This window comes from Pelodiscus sinensis, chromosome 1 (assembly GCF_052426305.1).
Source record: "Pelodiscus sinensis isolate ZL-2025 chromosome 1, ASM5242630v1, whole genome shotgun sequence".
Classification (NCBI taxonomy): domain Eukaryota; kingdom Metazoa; phylum Chordata; order Testudines; family Trionychidae; genus Pelodiscus; species Pelodiscus sinensis.
The window spans coordinates 42,547,629-42,554,770 of record NC_143052.1 but is presented as its reverse complement, the minus strand read 5'-3'; positions in this window follow the sequence as shown (position 1 = coordinate 42,554,770).

The following is a 7,142-nucleotide window of genomic DNA, read 5'->3' as shown; positions in this document are numbered from 1 at the left end:
AATTAATGTTATGCCCACATCTTAAATACTGTATACAGATGTGATAGCCTCATCTCAAATAAGATACATTGGCATTGGAAAGAGTTGCGAAAAGGGCAACAAAAATGAGTTGGAGTTTGGAATGGATCCCATATGAAGAGAGATTAAAAAGACTTGGATTTTTCAGCTTAGAAAAGAGGAGACTAAGGGGGGATTTGTTAGAGGTCTATAAAATCATGACAGGTATGGTGAAAGTGAATAAGGAAAAGTTATTGTTCCCCTAAAGTAAGAACTAGGGATCACCAAATTAAATTAATAGGTAGCAGGTATAAAACAAAGGAAGTTTTTCTTCATGCAGCACACAGTCAACCTGTGGAACTTCTTGCCAGAGGGTGTTGTGAAGACCAGGACTTTAACAGGGTTCAGAAAAGAACTAGATAAATTCATGGAGGTTAGGTCCATCAATGGCTATTTGCTAGGAGGGTAGGAATGGTGTCCCTAACCTCTGTTTGTCAGATGCCGGAAATAGATATCAAGAGAAATCACTGGATGATACCTGTTCTTTTTGCTCCCTCTGGGGCATTTGGCATTGGCCACTGTTGAGAGACAGGATACTGGGCTAGGTAAACCTTTTGTCTGACCCAATATGGCCATTCTTATGTTTGCCCCAAAGCCCTGACCAAGCATTGGTAATTCAAATTAATAATAATACTATTAAAAGTTACACAACAGCCCAACACTATAGCATTTAATTTCAGAAAGGGGTGTTACACAAAAATAAAGTTAATTAAACAGAAAGCAATAGGTACAGTGCCAAAAGTAAAATCTCAGCAAGCAAGGGTTATTATAGCTGGTTCTCTGAAAACATCCACTCAGTATATAGTGGCAGGGAAAAACAACAACAACAAAAACAAAAAACCAAACCAAACAATCCAGAATAGAAAGTTGGGAAGCAATTAAGAAAAGGATTGTATGACAGAAAATATATTGCCTCTATATAAATCAATGGTATGCCCACATCTTGAATAGCGTGTGCAGATGTGGATGCTGCATCTTGTAAAAGATATATAGGAATCGGAAAAAGCTCAGAAAAGGGCAACAAAAACTATTATGGAATGGCTGTCATATGAAGAAAGCTGAATAATACTGGGACTTTTCAGCCTGGAAAAGAGATGACTAAGACTACGTCCATACTGCACCCTTCTTCCACAAAAGCTTGTGCAAATGAAGCATGGAGTAGAATATCGCTGTACTTCATTTGCATAATTAATTAGGTACCATTTTTGCACAAGAGTCTTTTGCCCAAAAAGGAGCTGTGTAAACAGGTTCTATAGGTTGAAAAAATGAGGAAAAACGGCTCTTGTGAAAGAGGGAGTTTGTGCACAAAAAGGAGCCATCTACACAGCTGCTTCTTGTGCACAAATGGCTGCTAATTAATTATGCAAATGAAGCACAGCGATGTTCTACTCCACGCTTCATTTGCATAAGCTTTTGCAGACAAAGGCTGAAGAATAGACGTAGCCCAACACGGGATATCATAGAGACCTATAAAATCATGACTGGTGTGGAGAAAGTAGACCGGGAAGTGCTATTTACTCCTTCACATAACTCCAGAATTAGGGGTCACACATGAAATTAAAACAAACAAAAAAAAAGAAGGATGGTGTTTGGTTGGTGTGTTTTTTTGTTTGTTTTACACAATGCACAATCAATCTGTAGAACTCCTTGCCAAGGATGTATGCTGTGAAGGCTAGGACTATAAACCCTGGTGTACACTAGGGAGTTATTTTGAAATAACCACCCTTATTTTGCGATAATAATCGGCACATCCACACTACCAAGCCTGTTTGGAAATAAGGGGCTGGTTGTTTCAAAAGCTATACTCCTGCTTTCTTTGGGGAATAATGCGTATTTTAAAAGTTATTTTGGGAGTTATTTCTTTGAAATCAGTTATTTTGAAATCATTTCCTAGTGTAGATATGCCCTCAGAGTTTTAACAAAACAAAACAAAACAAAACAAAACAAAAAACCCACACACACTAGATAAGGGTCCTAGTGGGTTGCTAGCTGGTAGCCACTTAAGAACCTTGTGGTCAGAGCCTGCATCAGGCATCCCACTCCTTTCTGAACCCCAACTCCATGCTCCAGGTCACAAGTCCCTCCCGTATTCAAACCCTCTGTACCCACACAGGTCATAATTCCCTCCTGTACCAGGTCACAACCCACGCCCTCTGCACCCTCTCCTGCATTCCTGTCCCTGGTCACAGCTCCCTTGCATCCCTTTTACACTCCTCCCCCAGGTCAGAATCCTCTCCTTCACCCAACCCTGTCCTAGATCCCACATCTACACATCAATCCACTGCTCCAGCTCACAAACCCAAATTCCCTTCCAGATCCCACATCCCCTCCTGCACCAATGCTCCCTGTAAGCTGTTAGCTTGTGCAGTCCACAGGTAGGTTTTTTGTTTTTAATGCTGGTGCACATCCACACATGCCTCAGTTCACATAAAAATATATTCCACACCTGGATGGAAAAAATTATTATCCTGCCCCATAATCCTCTATCACAAGGTCTTTTCTGCACCCAACATCCATCCCAGACCCCGACTCCCTTCATTAATAGAAAAGTTCAGCTTTTGATCACTTTCCAAATTTTTAGAATGCCATCCCCATGACCATCAAAAAATATTTCTCACTCCTGCTGAGGAGTGAAGCCAATCAATCTCTGTGCTCTTATAAACTCACATAGAGACATAATAAAAGACAAAACTACCGTATCACTAGTGGGCAAACAATCACCCCATATGTGACCTCAGTCCTTATCCCCAAAGGAAACTTGCACAGTATCTTCAAAAGAGCCTGGGGCTTTAAATTCGTGTTTTTTAAACTTTTTAAGACCAAGGAACACCAAACAATATTTTTTTTTAAATGAGGAAGACTAAGGATTTTTTGTTGAGGGAAAAAAAAAGGGGGGGGGGGGAAGAGGCAGGGAAAAGTCATTGACCAAAAAAAAGCGTCTGGGGGAAAAGTTATTGAGAGGGGAAAAAAAAAGGTCACCTGCCCCTTTAAGGGTGGCCATTTTGAACTGTTGTTCTCCGCAGCATACCTTCAACTGCCTCGGTGTGCCACAGAACAGAGTTTAAGAAACACTGCTTTAAATTATTCTCTCTGCTAAGCACTAAAAATCATATTAAAGACACCAGATTTACAGCTTATCACAACAATCTAACCCACCAACTCCCCTTTTGTGTCTTATGACTGCAGGGGTATTTAGAGGGTCACTTCATTTTGAATGGTCATTCACAATGTGTGTTACTTACTTATACTGACTAATCTGTTCCAACTTGTATTTGAGCTGGGGCTCTGACTACTTTTCTCAGACTGGAAAAGGAGTTCTGTGTTGATCAAAAGTTTCTCTGTCACCAACAGAAGTTGGCCCAATAAAAGAAATTACTTTACCCACCTTGTCTCTGTAATACCATGGGACCCCACCCTGACTATCTCACCACAAACAACAAAAACTCAGCCTCACTACATGATTGCCTCTGAGGTGTCAACTGATGCAATCTCCATACTGGCCTCAGACTAAAAATGAGAATGAACAGTCCTTCTCACTAGGCACAAAACCAGATGGTCTAATGGGAACACCTCAAACTGTTTTCTAGTGTCACTTATGTTGGCTGAAAGAAGATACTTTAGCTACTGCCAGCAGTGGGGAAGCTGTTACTCAACAAGTCAGTAGATTGTGGGGGAATTTCGTGCTGAATATGTCTGTGTGTAAGTCAGTTGAGTGGTTGAGTACAAGAGTAAAGTGTACTTCCAGTAGGAAGCCTTGGAACGAAGAGGTGATTTTTGTAGCGTCATGGGACATGGTGTAGAGACCCAGTCACCAGCACCTGTCTGACTGCCTGAGTGACCCATGCTGAGCCTTGTGCTACATTTTTCAACCATGGATTGAGAGGATTCATGGCTCTTCATGGAAGGAACCTTTGAAGGAGACACTGATCTCCTTTTGGTCTGGGTATCTCTTGTTCTTCTCCCAGAGCAGGAATGCCTCTTGCTCAGAAATTTCTGCCAAGGCATTCTGAAATCTCCAATTACTTCTCCAGTAGAAGAAACATTTTCACAATAGACTGCCTAAACCTTTCAGTTCTTTCAAAAGGATTTACAGATGGCATATTTCAGTTATGTTAACCAGTGTTATTGACTGAACCTTAGAATAATTCTTAAAGTCTGGAGATCTGTGTTCAGTTGTGACTTATCTATTATTAGAGCAGATTTTCAGGGAAAATAAATAAGATTTCCACTTAATAGGAAATTAACTTTTAAGTCTCATGTTACAAAACAATAGGTAATTACACAGCAGAAGAGGGTTGGAAACTGCAAGCTTCAACTCAGACACCAGCAGTGAGCAGTTGGAATCAGCTGGCCCTATATGCCCTTGGCTGAAGATTGAGAATAATCAAGGTGAAGCTGAGGTCCCCCAATAGACACTGCTAGCCACAAGAACCCAAACATGAGCATACTGGGCCTGTGGATACAATGGAATATATATGCACAAGCAGTCAAACTCCTCCATTTTTCTATGTACCGCAATAAATAACATGTAACTGTTTGCATGTTCTTTATGGTGGAGAAAAAAAAAAGAAATGTTGGTACAAAAAAAACCAACTGATCAGCACCTGAAGGAAAACTCTAAATGCTGCAGGAGGTTTTCCTTTACTGGTATTTCAAGAAGTGGTATTCTACTGATTTCTACTTAACTATTACCCTGCCTATTAAGCAGGCGGGGAAGTGAACACTTGGAAATGCCATTGTTCAGATATGATGTAAAACTTGTGATGCAAGTCTCTGAGATGACTTTCATTACAGAACTTTGATTTGAAAGCACCTCCCTTAATGTTCTAGCTAAATTGCAGTTTGGTAAGAAACAGTTTACTTACAATTTCAGTTACATACAATACCATCTATTTATAAACTATTGTGTAGCATTGCACCAAGCTGCTGTGAAGCTGGCAGGCATCTCCCAAAACCTTTTCAGGAATAAATTGCTTCTGCGTTGAATTTCTCTACAATTTTATTTTCCTGTGTATGACAGTGACATCACATCACTCTGTGTCCACAGGCTCTGCCCTTGCATGGGCTCCCTGTTTGGGGACAGCAAAGCTGCTTGGCAGCCCAGCCTGAGCAGATTCTGCCTCCCAAGCCCACTCAACTCTGGTCCTGGCCTTTTGGACAGCCCATTCCTGTTGGTCAAGGGCTGCTTGCTTCTGCTGCTGTTGTTCTAGGCACTTTCAGGCTTCCCGGCCAGCAGGCTCAGGAGACCCGCCAGGCGCAGGGCAGGGCCCCTCCCCGGCTGCCCCATCCTCCACCACTCAGAGTGGCTGTATCCTGAGCCAAGCTGCTCTGGTGAGACCCACTCAGCCCATCTCCCCCAGCTGAGACTGGCTTCTGCCCAGCCACATGTGGGACTGCAGCAGCAAGCAGTGCTTCTACAAGGTGGGTGAGGAAGTGCCCACCAGCACTGACCTGAGCAGCCCTTTGCCTTCCCTCCTCCCTGGCATACTTGGAGCACCAGGGCTGGCTTCGTGCTGCAGAGGGAGGGGAGAGAAAGCCCCAAGCCTCTCTGTGTGGGGAAGAAATGCTCCCCCTCCCAGGCTGGGGGTGGGGAGGAGAACAGCCCAAACACTAGTGCCCTCCATCCCCTGCCCCCCTAGCACCCTCACTTACCCTTCCCCCCGACTATGCATCCCCAGCCCATTGCTGTGCCTCCCCAGCCAAACACCCTGCCTCCCAGCCCCTCTCCCCACCAGACATCCTGCCTCTAAGCCTGCTCCTGCCCCCCCAACCCTTGCTGCAACATCCTCCCTCCTAGACAGACCTGTACCCCCAGCCTACTACTGCACCCTACCTCCCATCCTCCTCCTGCATGCCACCTCCTGCCTAGATCCTGCACTCACCATCTCCATCTCATTCACTGGCAGCCTTGTCCCACACACTGAATCCCTCATTTTTGGCCTCACCCCAGAGTCTGGGGGGGGGGGGGGGGGGTACAAAATCCACTAACTCTAGAACCACAGAAGAGTTAATTCAGACTGGGGCCTTGAACCTCAGCCCTGCCCCCACCATGGAGCTGGAGCACCAGGGGAGTGAGGTGTTTCAGTTGGAGGCCACATCAGTGAGGGTTGGGAGTTTGGTCCCCACCTGATTTTTCTGTGGGTCGGTGGTTCTGACCCAAAAAAGGTTCCCCACCCCTGCCATAAATAAAGGCTATGTTAAAACTTTGTGTTAGACATATTTTATTTGAAACCTGGCCAACAAGGCCCCAATTGGGGGCCAGCCCCCACCTAGCCACAGTATCCTGTCCCCTGCTCTGATTCTGGGACAGGCCACATGAGCCAGCCCCCATCTGGCCACAGCCTCCCCTCCTGCTGCAGCACAGGTAGGGTAGGAGGAAAGGCTACATTCCAGCTGTGGCAGACAGAAAGGATTGGCAAGTGTAGCAAGGAGAGGGCGTAGGCCCCTAGGATCACTTTCAGAGTATTTGGGGACTAGGGGGATAGATGTCAATACCTTATACACTACTATATAGTCTCATCACCTTTATCCTTCTGAAGCTACACACTCCAGACCATGCTGCATCTTGCAACCTGCAAGCAGAAAATTGCAGTGAGTAGCCACCAAAACTTCCGCCTCATTTTCTAAAATTAGCAAGGAAGGCCTCAAATGCCTCCCATCTCCCCATCCCCTGCCCAACTGCAAGTTCAGCATTTGAACAACTTGATTCAAGACTACACGAACAGGCAGTCAAAACTGGGGGAAAGGAGAGCAAATGGATTTTCTTAAGACTTCTACACAGTTACTGCTTTGCTGAGCAATTTCCCAAAAAATACTTCTTGGATTGAAATTTACACATCATTGACCATAGCACCTTAGACACATTATGCCTCAATTTGTCTAAAAGGTACATATTCCCCATTTTAGGGACCGGTAAAAGTGAGCTGAGGTGAAAGTAAGTGTCCTGACCCACCATGTAGGTGCTCTACTTACTAGGTTATTCTGCAAATGGCTGTGAATTCAGAAGAATCTTTTATAGGGAAAGGACAATCCAGCTATGCTAAATTTCTTGACAATGAAGCAGTGAAATAAGCAGATTGTGCAAT